Here is a 15,046-nt window from a genome sequence, read left to right on the forward strand (position 1 = left end):
ATAATTACAGGTTTAAAAAATTACAGGTGCACCTTACTATCTTATACTATATCATAAATGGTCTTAACTAGTAAACACAGATTCTAGTTTTCATCCAGTTCACACAGATAGCTGACTGGGCCCTGTTTACACCTCCACACAGGAATACACACACTGAGCCTCCTGACTGGGCCCTGTTCACACCTCCACACAGGAATACACGCTCAGAGCCTATTGACTGGGCCCTGTTTACACCTCCACACAGGAATACACACTCAGAGCCTGATGGTATCCACTATATATACTATACTGATGGTATCCACTATATATACACTATACTGATGGTATCCACTATATATACACTATACTGATGGTATCCACTATATATACTATACTGATGGTATCCACTATATATACACTATACTGATGGTATCCACTATATATACTATACTGATGGTATCGCTGCCTCTCAGATCAAAGGTGGGTCCATTTGCTCCGTTCCCGCAGTGTGGTTTCCCTGAGATCCCAAGTTAGATGAATCCCTCGTGCACCATTTACCCAGGTCACCAGGAGCGGTCACCAAGTCAAGATTCACATCCCCATCGCCAAATGTGGTGGTTAATATCAAATGAGACAAACTTATCACACAAGTCAGAGTTATTATTAAACTAAATCTTTATTCACTTATTAATAAGGGAGCAGGTCAATACAACGTACACATACAAAGTGAATCAATTGAGTGCTCTATGATAATGATGGCTGGTCGACGAATCACCCCCAGATGATTCGTTGAGAGATGAATCACCCCCAGATGATTCGTTGAGAGATGAATCACCCCCAGATGATTCGTTGAGAGATGAATCACCCCCAGATGATTCGTTTAGAGCCCTGAGACAAAAGTACAAAGGTATTTTAAAGCCAAGATACACCCCTTTCAACCTACATGACCAACAACAGATGTATATGTAGCGTGGTTCGTTCTGCGTTGTGTACTTTTAATCAGGACACTGCCACAACTGGAATTATGATGGTTGAATCATGTTTATTGGTCCTGCACACGAAGAGACAACACACAATATGTTAGCCCTCGGTGCAGTCACAGCTCTCGGGCACCTTGCTAGCTGAAGGTCCGGCAAAAGAGAACGATAAAAGGGTACGTAAGTACGGATAACCCGCGATGGACCAAACCAAAATATACAAACTTTTACAATTAGGTGTATTTACAATATAGATATCAAAAAATGTTTGTACACCGAAAAATAACATTAACTATGCAGCTGTAATTAAATAAAGAAAACACGTTGAATTATTATTATTGTTATTAACTTATTAACATCCCCTCTTGACCTGGCCTACTTGAACTGTCCTTGCGTGCAACTTGGTGCATAATCTAGGGGAACAACATCACTCTACTACATGTGCAAGTCGCTTTAAGACAGCTCAAACAAGCATTTTAGTCTGGGACTAAGCTTAAGCCTTGTCTGTGAAACCGGCCCTGAGTGTTTTATATAATATGACTAAATGTGTTTATTTCTGTGTTGCAGGGGCAGTCAAGAAATGGAACAGCAAGGCCACAGAACATGACATAAGCAGAGCTGTGGGAGACCACCTCAAGCCCCTGGTAGAGCCGGGGGTGGTGTTTACCACTCCACCACGCCTTCAGCAGGCTGGAAAAGTGGGATTGATCTGTTTGTTTACTTCAGTTCTCAGTAGTTGAATCCTCTGATGTATTGTTGATTTCAAAACTTTTCAGTTTCAACAAATGCACTGGGTTGATTGAAATGTGATACTAAACTTACATACCAGCATTTTGACATACTGAATTTATACTGTTTTTCATACTAAGATACGTGTTGCTTTTGCACATATTTGTTCATTGAAGAGTCTGTTGATTGGTCATTGGGTGCATTTGTTTTATAGTATGATAAAATCAAATCAAGCTTTATTTATACAGCACATGTCAGACATGGCAACACAATGGCTTCACAGGAAAAAACTATGAAAATAAACAGAAATATTTAGTACACAACATACATAAGAGGATAAAAACAGTAGAACAACTGAGTCATGAACATTTTAAGGAAATACCATTGATTAAAATTTTAACAATTGGATGCAACAACCAAAATATAAGCTTGTTTTACTCCATTGTTTGTTATTTTCCCCAGCAACAAAACCAAATGTCACTTAAATAGAAGAGGGAACTAACAAAGAGTCACTGACAACCACAACTAAACAGGTGGGGTTTTAGGAGGGGCTCTGAAAGACACTATGGGGGTGTCCACTGAAAGTTCACTAGTAACAACAACTGGGACCTAAAAGACACCCACCATGAGACCCACTAAATCTGCCCAAGAAGAGGCAAACAAAAGAAAAACCCATACCAAACTTAAAGACAGGAAGCAAACCAAAAAGGTGGAGCAACTAAAGGTGTTGATTCTCCACATGTATCAAGACAACTGGAGCACTGGGCCAGACACTCTTAAATAGAACCTGGACCAGCTCAGGTGAAACACCTTCCCACTAACGAGATGGACAAGCCAGCACAGGTGTAACACATACTGACTAACGAGGTGACACCAATCAGTGCGTCCTACGTGCTAACGAGCTAGACGTGCTAACGAGCTAGACGTGCTAACGAGCTAGACGGGCTAACGAGCTAGACGTGCTAACGAGCTAGACGTGCTAACGAGCTAGACGTGCTAACGAGCTAGACGTGCTAAAGTCCAACCTCAAAACATAAATGGAAAAACCAACGCCTGTAACACCTTCCCCCTTAAGACAACAAACAAATCCTATATTTTTGTTGGACAAGTTTGCTCACCACCAACAGAAAACAACTTCCATTTCATATTAAAATCAACTAAAATGCTTCACCTCCTGTCAACAATTAAAAACAAGAAAAACACACTTATTTCTAAATAATAATATACAATTGAAATATTTTTTTCTCCTTTTTCTCTTCTTTCTATAGAATCCTAAATCCCACTAGCTTCTAGAACTCTAGCCTTCCTAAAACTCACTAGCTTCTAGAACTCTCGTCTTCCTAAAACTCACTAGCTTCTAGAACTCTCGTCTCCTTGGAACGAGCCCAAACAAAACTCATCTCCAATACGGAAAAAGTCCAAATAAATTGTGATCAAATATACACCCCTTTGTTAATATGTATTGGCAATAATTAACTTAATGGTGAGGCATGGAATAATAAAACATGTATATTTTGTCAGGCTGAATGTTTGAAATATGAGGTGATTTGAGACATGCTTCTTCAGTAGTGGAATAAAGACAATTAACGCTTGAATGTTGTGAAGAAATACTGGAGTGATGTAGGATTGTTAATAAAATTGATTACAGACCAAATTATTATACTGCGTCCATGTGTATTTATTTCTTTATTTTAACCTTCATTTAACAGTAACCGAAAGGTTGCTGGATTGAATCGCGAGCTGACAAGGTAAATCTGTCGTTCTGCACCTGAACATGGCAGTTAACCCTCTGTTCCCCGGTAGGCAATAATTGTCAATAAGTCAGTTATGAACAAATTCTGATTTACAATGACGGCCCAACGCTCTAACCACTAGGCTACCTGAAACTAAGTTGAAATTAAGTTGTTTTCAAGTCACTGAAAAAACGGGGCATAGTCTTCTTTTCAACGTCTTTTCAATGACATTTTGCTAGGTGGGATATCCCCAATGTCAAAACACAGTTTTAACGTGTCCAAATCAATAACCAATAAGCAGAAACAGTTTGGGATAAATTGAAAACCTAAACATAACATGTGCTATAGACACTAACATCTGCCACAATAATCATATTACTTGTAATTTTTAAAACAAGCAGCTTATAAACTGCACAAGCACCAAAAAAGCTGTTGTTTTGACAAGTAGCAATAAATCACTGATATCGATTAAGGGGGAAATCAGGTTGCACGTCCTGTTAAAACGAACAGCTCAAAAACCACATGTAATCTGGGAATAATGTCTACATCCCTGGTTAGAGGACAATTTGTAGAAAACAGCTGGCTACATTTTGAAGTGTTGCATTTTGATTCCAGTGCGTCACCAACGTGTTAAGTGTAACACAACTATTTTTTTGTTAGTCACTTTCTGTTAAATCACATAAATAGTAACTCTTCCATTTCAGAGCCTGGATTTTCCCCCTGAGGTTAATATCCATATCATGTTGAAATCAATAGAACAGGGGACAAACGTTTAGGGTTCTACATTGTGACATCATTAATATACTCCTACTACAATGTTAAAACATTCTACATTGTGACATTAATTCATTGATAACATGAAACAACTCCATCAATTCCTTCATGTATTTTCTGATGTTTAATCAGAGAACGTTTTTGAGAGTATCTCTTCCCACATTGATTGCAGCCATAAGGTTTCTCTCCTGTGTGTGTTCTTTGGTGTCTGGTCCACATGCTAAAGTAAGTAAAACTCTTCCCACATTGAGCACAGCTATAAGGATTTTCTCCTGTGTGTGTTTTCTGGTGGTATATCAGGCTGCTTAGCAGAGTAAAACTCTTCCCACATTGATTACAGCCAAAAGGTTTCTCTCCTGTGTGTGTTCTCTGGTGTGCTGTCAGGCCGCCAGGTGAAGCAAAACTCTTCCCACATTCATCACAGCTACACGGTTTCTTTCCTGTGTGTGTTCTCTGGTGTGATATCAGGGCGATTAAAATAGGAAAACTCCTCCCACATTGATCACAACTGTAAGTTCTCTCTCTTGTGTGTGTTCTCTGGTGGGATATCAGGCTGGTTGACAGAGGAAAACTCTTCCCACAGTCAGAGCAGAAGTAAGGTTTCTCTTTTGTGTGATTTCTCAGGTGTATTTTGAGTTCTGATGAAGATTTAAAAAATGTCCCACAATCAGAGCAGCAGTGAGAATTATCACTTGTGTGAATTCTCCGGTGTAGTTTAATGCCTGATGAGGTGCATCTTTTCCCACAGTCAAAGCAGCGGTGAGATCTTTTCCCTGTGGTTCTCCGCTGGCGTTTCTTGAGGTGTTCTGATCTGGAGAGACTCTTCTCTGCCCTGTCAGCATCATGAGGTTGTTGAGGCGCCCCAGAGGATCCACGATAGTCACGTCTCTCTCCTGTGTGAACAACAAAGTCATACAGATGGTTAAAGGCCCACAACAGCAGAAATCCACTGTAAAAGGTGATGCCAACAGCGTAGCCATGATGTTGAACAACAATTGACGTCTGTAATGAATGTAATGATTACTTGACATTTGTCTTAAAATGAGCAAGAATAGTCATATTTTGTCTTGTTTTCACATTAGTAGTAACATCGATGATTGTAGGCTAGAAATAAGTTATTCATGTTGTTGAAACTCTAAGCAGTGTGCCAGATGACTTTTGGAGAGATAGATGTGCAGATGATGATGTGCATGTAGAAATACTGGTGTGCAAAAGAGCAGAAAAAGTAAATAAAAACATGGGGATGAGGTAGGCAGTTGGATGGGCTATTTACAGATGGGCTGTGTACAGCTGCAGCGATCGGTAAGCTGCTCAGATAGCTGATGCTTAAAGTTAGTGAGGGAGATATATGTCTCCAACTTCAGCGATTTTTGCAATTCGTTCCAGTCATTGGCAGCAGACAACTGGAGGGAAAGGCGGCCAAAGGAGGTGTTGGCTTTGGGGATGAACAGTGAGATATACCTCCTGGAGCGCGTGCTATGGGTGGGTGTTGCTATGGTGACCAGTGAGCTGAGTTAAGGCGGAGCTTTACCTAGCAAAGACTTATAGATGACCTGGAGCCAGTGGGTTTGGCGACGAATATGTAGCGAGGGCCAGCCGACAAGAGCATACAGGTCGCAGTGGTGGGTGGTATATGGGGCTTTAGTGACAAAACGGATGGCACTGTGATAGACTGCATCCAGTTTGCTGAGTAGAGTGTTGGAGGCTATTTTGTAAATGACATCGCCGAAGTTAAGGATCGGTAGGATAGTCAGTTTTACGAGGGTATGTTTGGCAGTGTGAGTGAAGGAGGCTTTGTTGCGAAATAGGAAGCCGGTTCTAGATTTAATTTTGGATTGGAGATGCTTAATATTTTAATATTAGTCTGGAAGGAGAGTTTATAGTCTAACCAGACACCTAGGTATTGTAGCTGTCCACATATTCTAAGTCAGAACCGTCCAGAGTAGTCATGCTAGTTCGGCGGGTGTAGGCAGCGATCGGTTGTTGATTGATCGGTTGTTCTTTTTGGCTGATGAGTCTGCCGATAAGAATACGGTGATTGACAGAGTCGAAAGCCTTGGCCAGGTCGATGAAGACGGCTGCACAGTACTGTCGCTTATCGATGGTGGTTATGATATCATTTAGTACCTTGAGCATGGCTGAGGTGCACCCGTGACCAGCTCGGAAACTGGATTGCACAGTGGAGAAGGTACGGTGGGATTCAAAATGATCAGTGATCTGTTTGTTAACTTGACTTTTGAAGACTTTAGAATGGCAGGGCAGGATGGATATAGGTCTGTAACAGTTTGGGTCTAGAGTGTCACCTCCTTTGAAGAGGGGGATGACCACGGAAGCGTTCCAATCTTTAGGAATCTCAGACGATACGAAAGAGGTTGAACAGACTAGTAATAGGGGTTGCCACAATGGCGGTGGATAATTATAGAAAGAGAGGGTCCAGATTGTCTAGCCCAGCTGATTTGTACGGGTCCAGGTTTTGCAACTCTTTCAGAACATCAGCTATCTGGATTTGGGTGAAGGAGAAGATGGGGAGGCTTAGGGAAGTAGCTGTGGGGAGCTGTTGGCCGGGGTTGGGGTAGCCAGGAGGAAAGCATGGCCAGCCGTAGAGAAATGCTTATTGAAATTCTCGATTATCGTGGAGTTATCGGTGGTGACAGTGTTTCCTAGCTTCAGTGCAGTGGGCAGCTGGGATGAGGTGCTCTTAGTCTCCATGGACTTTACAGTGTCCCAAAACTTTTTGGAGTTAGAGCTACGGGATGCAAATTTCTGTTTGAAAAAGCAAGTCTTTGCTTTTTTAACTGACTGTGTGTATTGGTTCCTGACTTCTCTGAAAAGTTGCAGATCGCGGGGACTATTCGATGCTAGTGCAGTACGCCATAGGATGTTTTTGTGCTGGTCGAGGGCAGTCAGGTCTGGAGTGAACCAAGGGCTATATCTGTCCTTAGTTCTACATTTTTAGAAAGGGGCATGCTTATTTAAGGTGGTGAGGAAATTACTTTTAAAGAACAACCAGGCATTCTCTACTGACTGGATGAGGTAAAAATCCTTCCAGGATACCCGGGCCAGGTCGATTAGAAAGGCCTGCTTGCAGAAGTGTTTTAGGGAGCGTTTGACGGTGATGAGGGGTGGTCGTTTGACCGCGGACCCATAACGGATGCAGGCAACGATCGCTGAGATCCTGATTGAAAACAGCAGAGGTGTATTTGGAGGGCAAGTTGGTCAGGATAATATCTATGAGGGCGCCCATGTTTAGGGATTTAGGGTTGTATCTGATGGGTTCCTTGATAATTTGTGTGAGATTGAGGGCATCTAGCTTGGATTGTAGGACGGCCGGGGTGTTAAGCATATCCCAGGTTAGGTCACCTAATAGAACCAAATCTGAAGATAGATAGGGGGCAATCAATTCACATATGGTGTCCAGGGCACAGCTGGGAGCTGAGGGGGGTCTATAACAGGCGGCAACAGTGAGAGACTTTTTCTGGAGAGATTCATTTTTAAAATTAGAAGCTCGAACTGTTTGGGTATGGACTTGGGAAGTATGACAGAACTTTGCAGGACATCTCTGCAGTAGATTGCAACTCCTCTCTTTTTGACAATTCTATCTTGACTGAAAATGTTGTGGTTGGGGATGGAAATTTCAGAATTTCTGGTTGCCTTCCTAAGCCAGGATTCAGACACGGCCAGGACATCACACAGGGCCTGGGTTAACCTCTACATCACCCGAGGAACAGAGGAGTAGGATGAGGGTACGGCTAAAGGCTATCAGAATTGGTCGAATAGTGCGTTGGGAACAGAGAATAAAAGGAGCAGATTTCTGGGCGTGGTAGGATAGATTCAAGGCATAATGTACAGATAGTGGTATGGTAGGATAGATTCAACAGGGGTGCGGGTACAGTGGAGGTAAACCTAGGTGTTGAGTGACGATGAGAGAGGTTTCTCCTCTGGAGGCACCAGTTATGCTAGATGAGGTCACCGCATGTGTGGGAGGTGGGACAAAAGAGCTCTCTGAGCAATGTTGAGTAGGACTAGGGGCTCTGCAGTAAAATAAAACAAGGATAACTACCCTAAACAACAGTATACAAGGCATAGACATTAGAGAGACAAAGCGATCACAGGTGTTGATTGGGAGAGCTAGCTAAGACAACAACGGGTAAGATAACAACAATTAATCAGCTAAGACAACAACAGGTAAAATGGCGATGAATGGGCAGAGAGGGTCGGTTAACTACACACAGGGCCCGAGTTCGAGGCTGTGGCCGACAGATAAACAAAATAAACAAAATGGAGACCCGTGATTAATGAAAAATCCGGCAGGCATCAGCTATGTAGCCAAGTGATCATAGGGTCCAGTGAACGGGAATATACGAAACAGGGAAGCCGTTAGGTAGTTGTTACTACGCTAGCCGGGAGATGCGCCTGGCTTGAGGCTAACTGGTGCTAGCTTCGGGACAAGGGCGTCACGAACATCCTGCAAAGGCCGGTTGAGGGCACATCGGACGGAATTACGGCGGCAGACCAGTCGTGATGGATCGGCGGGGCTCCATGTTTACAAAGGGTCCAGGCCAATTGGCAAAAGAGGTATTGTAGCTGGAGTAATTTTGTTTGCTAGCTGGGAGATGCACCTGGCTCAAGGCTAACTGGTGCTAGCTTCGGGACAAGGGGGTTAGCCACTATAGCCACTCCGGTGCAAAGGTCCAGAGCTTACGGCAGGAATCCGGTGATGTAGTGGCTTCTAGTTGTCTTGGTGAAGAGTCTGGGAGACATCAGCTGTGTAGCCGAGTGATCATAGGGTCCACTGAGCAGGCCGGGAGATGGGCCTGGCTCAAGGCTAGCGTCGAGGCTGGGCCACTCGGTAGCAGCTAGCTAGCTGTGATTATCCGGTGTAATGGTCCAGAGCTTACGGCAGGAATACGGTGATGTAGTGGAGAAAAACAGTCCAATATGCTCAGGGTTGATATCGCGCTGTGCAGACTGGCAGGTATTATCCAGGCAAAAAGCGGCTGGTGTCTGAGCTAAAAAGGTAAAACAGTGGCTGACAATGACTAAATAGCTAGTAGCTAATTAGCTGGTTAGCTTCTGATGGAGGTTCTAGCTATAAGGTCTAAAAAATAGCAGATCCGTATCACATTGGGTGAGGTGGATTGCCGGAAGGTATATTTAATTTAACCTGTTGGGGATAGGGGGCAGTATTTGCACGGCTGGATAAAAAACGTACCCGATTTAATCTGGTTTCTACTCCTGCCCAGAAACTAGAATATGCATATAATTATTAGCTTTGGATAGAAAACACCCTAAAGTTTCTAAAACTGTTTGAATGGTGTCTGTGAGAACTCAGAACTCATATGGCAGGCAAAAACCTGAGAAGATTCCAAACAGGAAGTACCCTCTCTGACCATTCCTTGGGCTTCTTGCCTCTGTTTATTGAACATTTAGGATCTTTGCTGTAACGTGACACTTCCTACAGCTCCCATAGGCTCTCAGAACCCGGGAAAAAGCTGAATGATGTAATTCCAGCCGCTGGCTGAAACACATTAGCGCTTTTGGCAAGTGCTCCATCAGAGGGCCATCAGACTGAGGCTCGTGCATGAGGGGATCCCATGCTTTTACTTTCGCTCTCTTTGTATTAAAAAACTATTTCCCGGTCGGAATATTATCGTTTTTTTACGAGAAAAATTGCATAAAATTGATTTTAGACAGCGGTTGACATGCTTCGAAGTACGGTAATGGAATATTTTGATTTTTTTTGTCACGAAATGCGTCGTGCTCGTCACCCTTATTTACCCTTTCGGATAGTGTCTTGAATGCACGAACAAAACGCCGCTATTTGGATATAACAATGGATTATTTGGGACCAAACCAACATTTGTTATTGAAGTAGAAGCCCTGGGAGTGCATTCTGATGGGAGTGCATTCTGGGTACTCTGCTGACATAATCTAATGTTTTGCTTTCGTTGTAAAGCCTTTTTGAAATCGGACAGTGTGGTTAGATTAACTAGAGTCTTGTCTTTAAAATGGTGTAAAATAGTTATATGTTTGAGAAATTGAAGTAATAGCATTTCTAAGGTATTTGAATATCGCGCCACGGGATTCCACTGGCTGTTGACTAGGGTGGGACGCAAACGTCCCAACTAGCCCAGAGAGGTTTAATAGTATGTTGTACCTAGTTTCCCTCCTTCAGGGAACATTAGTTGTAGTCATAACGTTAAGCTTGTCATATGATAAACTTAAATACTGGATCTTGCTGTCGGACAGATTTTTGTATTCAGGTCTCTGAAATGCTCTCTAACGACGTAACATTTAGTGTCTCCTTATGTTACGCTGGGAAAACAGTTTTCACGGGCACAGAAATCCTAAATCATTTCAGAGTTTGCTAAATCCAATTTAAACATGGAAAAAGAGATTGAAATATTTTGCAATATATACAAAAAAAGACGAAACATAACATTTACAACAACAATCACGTCATACTGCTACGCCATCTTGGATTAGAAGATGACTCAGTTAAAAAACATTGGATATAGCAAACTCTGAAATGATTTAGTATTTCTGTGCCCACAAACTGTTTTCCCACTAAATGATACGTAGGTCGAGTGCATTTTCATTCACGCCTCGCTGGAAGCCCCGCCTTCCACAGGTAAGGAGCGTGAGGCTCGGGTTTATTCCTTCAATTTAATACCACTCTTCACCGACCCAGGAAGGGGTGGGGCCAAACAGGTGTTGCACCTCGTTTCCCTCCTTCAGGGAACAGTAATTATAGTGTTAGGTTCTAATTGTTTAGGAGTAAATAACTCACGGACACTAGAGAAGCTTAACAAAGTTTTAATTCTTCCCAAAGGGTCGTTACAACTGTAATTCAGACAAAAACATGTTCTCACCATCACAAGTATATATTCCCCACTTTGGACACTCCTCTCCAATCCTTACATCTTCTCGTTCGACAGGAAGAGGGTAACAGGATACTAAACCCTTATTACTCCCTTCAGGGGATCTGACCTGACCTCCTGACCTCAACCCCTCCTTCGCCTAATCCACAGATGTCCATCCGCTTCCCCTAAAGCAAACCTGTGATCTCCTCCCGCCCACCCAGCACATTCCACAGCCACTCTGTCTTTCTACAGATCTCACTCCTTTATATACTCTGCGTCTGATCTATCATGTCTTTAATATCTCAATGTTCAAAGTTTAGCCCGAATCCAACAATAGTCATAAAGTTACACTCCCTTTCAGTCGGTCAACTTCGGTACAACATACTATGGGACAATACAATCATTCCCCATGCCGACCCCTACGGATACTAAATGAAACGGCCCCTGGCAGACCACCCAGACCTGACAACGCAAGATGCTTCAGTTTTGTCAATTTATTAATTGTCTTTTGTTTGAAACACTCCTGTCAATGTTGAGTGAAGACACACACCTGATTACCCATATAGAAGTAGGACTAGTCTACCTGGCCTGTGTGCAAATGTAGGCCTATAAATGTGCCCATTTGGGGATGTCTGATAGTATTTCTGATTGTCTTAACGCACCACCACTAATGAGTTGTGGAGCTTCTTAAATAAAACATTTCTTCAACTCAAAAAGCAAGTAAACGAAGTATAATCAAAATCAATTGCGAATGACAATAGTTCCTCAAAGTTTCGTAAAATATTTCCAGCTCTCGCCCTTTCGATAACCACTCAGCATAAAAAGGGAAAAATGTAATGCTCTGATCCAGTGGAAATGTCATAAATACCTGATTACTTCTTATCCTTTGCACAAATAGCCTACAGCTGTGTCTGTCCCGAACTCACTGGCAGGGAAACTCTGAGGGCCCAGAATATTTTATACAATGTTGCAAGTTTCGGAGGACCCAGTTGATAGTTGATACAATGTTTCAAGTTTGTTGTAGACAGGCCATGTGCAGCCAAAGTGATTTCTAGGATATTTCTTTTTATCAGGATTTTCTACCTGTAGAACATAATGTTTTTATTTGTTGGCTTTATGTAGGCAATTTTGTTTACATAGTTGGCAATGGCCTCCCTGTGCCTCAGTTGGTAGAGCATGGTGTTTGCAATGGTCTTTGCAACGCCAGGGTTGCGGGTTCGATTCCCACAGGGAGCCAGTACGGGGAAAAAAATGTATCAAATGAATTGAAATGTATGCATTCACTACTGTAAGTCGCTCTGGATAAGAGCGTTTGCTAAATGACTAAAATGTCAAATGTAAAAGTTACTTTTAGATTTGTATAATTTTCATTTAGATCTAGATAGAATGTAGATTAATCAGACAATAATTATTATTACTATTATTATAAATTAAATGAAACTGTTCCAGTAAAATATGAATATGAAAATCATAACTGGCACCAGATCAGTAGAAATGGTCAGATAAATTGGCACCAAATGGAAAAGGTTGCTGACTGCTGGTGTAGCCTATTACCAGAAACTATAGGAGCATAACGACTGCTGGTGTAGCCTATTACCAGAAACTATAGGAGCATAACGACTGCTGGTGTAGCCTATTACCAGAAACTATAGGAGCATAACGACTGCTGGTGTAGTCTATTACCAGAAACTATAGGAGCATAACGACTTCTGGTGTAGCCTATTACCAGAAACTATAGGAGCATAACGACTGCTGGTGTAGCCTATTACCAGAAACTATAGGAGCATAACGACTGCTGGTGTAGCCTATTACCAGAAACTATAGGAGCATAACGACTGTAGTCTATTACCAGAAACTATAGGAGCATTATGACTGCTGGTGTAGTCTATTACCAGAAACTATAGAAGCATAACGACTGCTGGTGTAGTCTATTACCAGAAACTATAGGAGCATAACGACTGCTGGTGTAGTCTATTACCAGAAACTATAGGAGCATAACGACTGCTGGTGTAGTCTATTACCAGAAACTATAGGAGCATAACGACTGCTGGTGTAGCCTAATACCAGAAACTATAGGCCCATAACGACTGCTGGTGTAGCCTATTACCAGAAACTATAGGAGCATAACGACTGCTGGTGTAGTCTATTACCAGAAACTATAGGAGCATAACGACTGCTGGTGTAGCCTATTACCAGAAACTATAGGAGCATAACGACTGCTGGTGTAGTCTATTACCAGAAACTATAGGAGCATAACGACTGCTGGTGTAGTCTATTACCAGAAACTATAGGAGCATAACGACTGCTGGTGTAGTCTATTACCAGAAACTATAGGAGCATAACGACTGCTGGTGTAGCCTAATACCAGAAACTATAGGAGCATAACGACTGCTGGTGTAGCCTATTACCAGAAACTATAGGAGCATAACGACTGCTGGTGTAGCCTATTACCAGAAACTATAGGAGCATAACGACTGCTGGTGTAGTCTATTACCAGAAACTATAGGAGCATAACGACTGCTGGTGTAGCCTATTACCAGAAACTATAGGAGCATAACGACTGCTGGTGTAGTCTATTACCAGAAACTATAGGAGCATAACGACTGCTGGTGTAGTCTATTACCAGAAACTATAGGAGCATAACAACTGCTGGTGTAGTCTATTACCAGAAACTATAGGAGCATAACGACTGCTGGTGAGGTCTATTACCAGAAACTATAGGAGCATAACGACTGCTGGTGTAGTCTATTACCAGAAACTATAGGAGCATAACGACTGCTGGTGTAGCCTATTACCAGAAACTATAGGAGCATAACGACTGCTGGTGTAGCCTATTACCAGAAACTATAGGAGCATAACGACTGCTGGTGTAGTCTATTACCAGAAACTATAGGAGCATAACAACTGCTGGTGTAGTCTATTACCAGAAACTATAGGAGCATAACGACTGCTGGTGTAGCCTATTACCAGAAACTATAGGAGCATAACGACTGCTGGTGTAGCCTATTACCAGAAACTATAGGAGCATAACGACTGCTGGTGTAGCCTATTACCAGAAACTATAGGAGCATAACGACTGCTGGTGTAGCCTATTACCAGAAACTATAGGAGCATAACGACTGCTGGTGTAGTCTATTACCAGAAACTATAGGAGCATAACGGTTGCTGGTGTAGCCTATTACCAGAAACTATAGGAGCATAATGACTGCTTGTGTAGTCTATTACCAGAAACTATAGGAGCATAACGACTGCTGGTGTAGCCTATTACCAGAAACTATAAGAGCATAACGACTGCTGGTGTAGCCTATTACCAGAAACTATAGGAGCATAACAACTGCTGGTGTAGCCTATTACCAGAAACTATAGGAGCATAACGACTGCTGGTGTAGTCTATTACCAGAAACTATAGGAGCATAACGACTGCTGGTGTAGCCTATTACCAGAAACTATAGGAGCATAATGACTGCTGGTGTAGCCTAATACCAGAAACTATAGGAGCATAACAACTGCTGGTGTAGTCTATTACCAGAAACTATAGGAGCATAACGACCGCTGGTGTAGTCTATTACCAGAAACTATAGGAGCATAACGACTGCTGGTGTAGCCAATTACCAGAAACTATAGGAGCATAACGACTGCTGGTGTAGTCTATTACCAGAAACTATAGGAGCATAACAACTGCTGGTGTAGCCTATTACCAGAAACTATAGGAGCATAACGACTGCTGGTGTAGTCTATTACCAGAAACTATAGGAGCATAACAACTGCTGGTGTAGCCTATTACCAGAAACTATAGGAGCATAACGACTGCTGGTGTAGCCTATTACCAGAAACTATAGGAGCATAACGACTGCTGGTGTAGTCTATTACCAGAAACTATAGGAGCATAGCGACTGCTGGTGTAGCCTATTACCAGAAACTATAGGAGCATAACGACTGCTGGTGTAGCCTATTACCAGAAACTTTAGGAGCAGAACATCAGAATTTACGA

This window comes from Salmo trutta, unplaced genomic scaffold, assembly GCF_901001165.1.
Source record: "Salmo trutta unplaced genomic scaffold, fSalTru1.1, whole genome shotgun sequence".
Lineage (NCBI taxonomy): Eukaryota > Metazoa > Chordata > Actinopteri > Salmoniformes > Salmonidae > Salmo > Salmo trutta.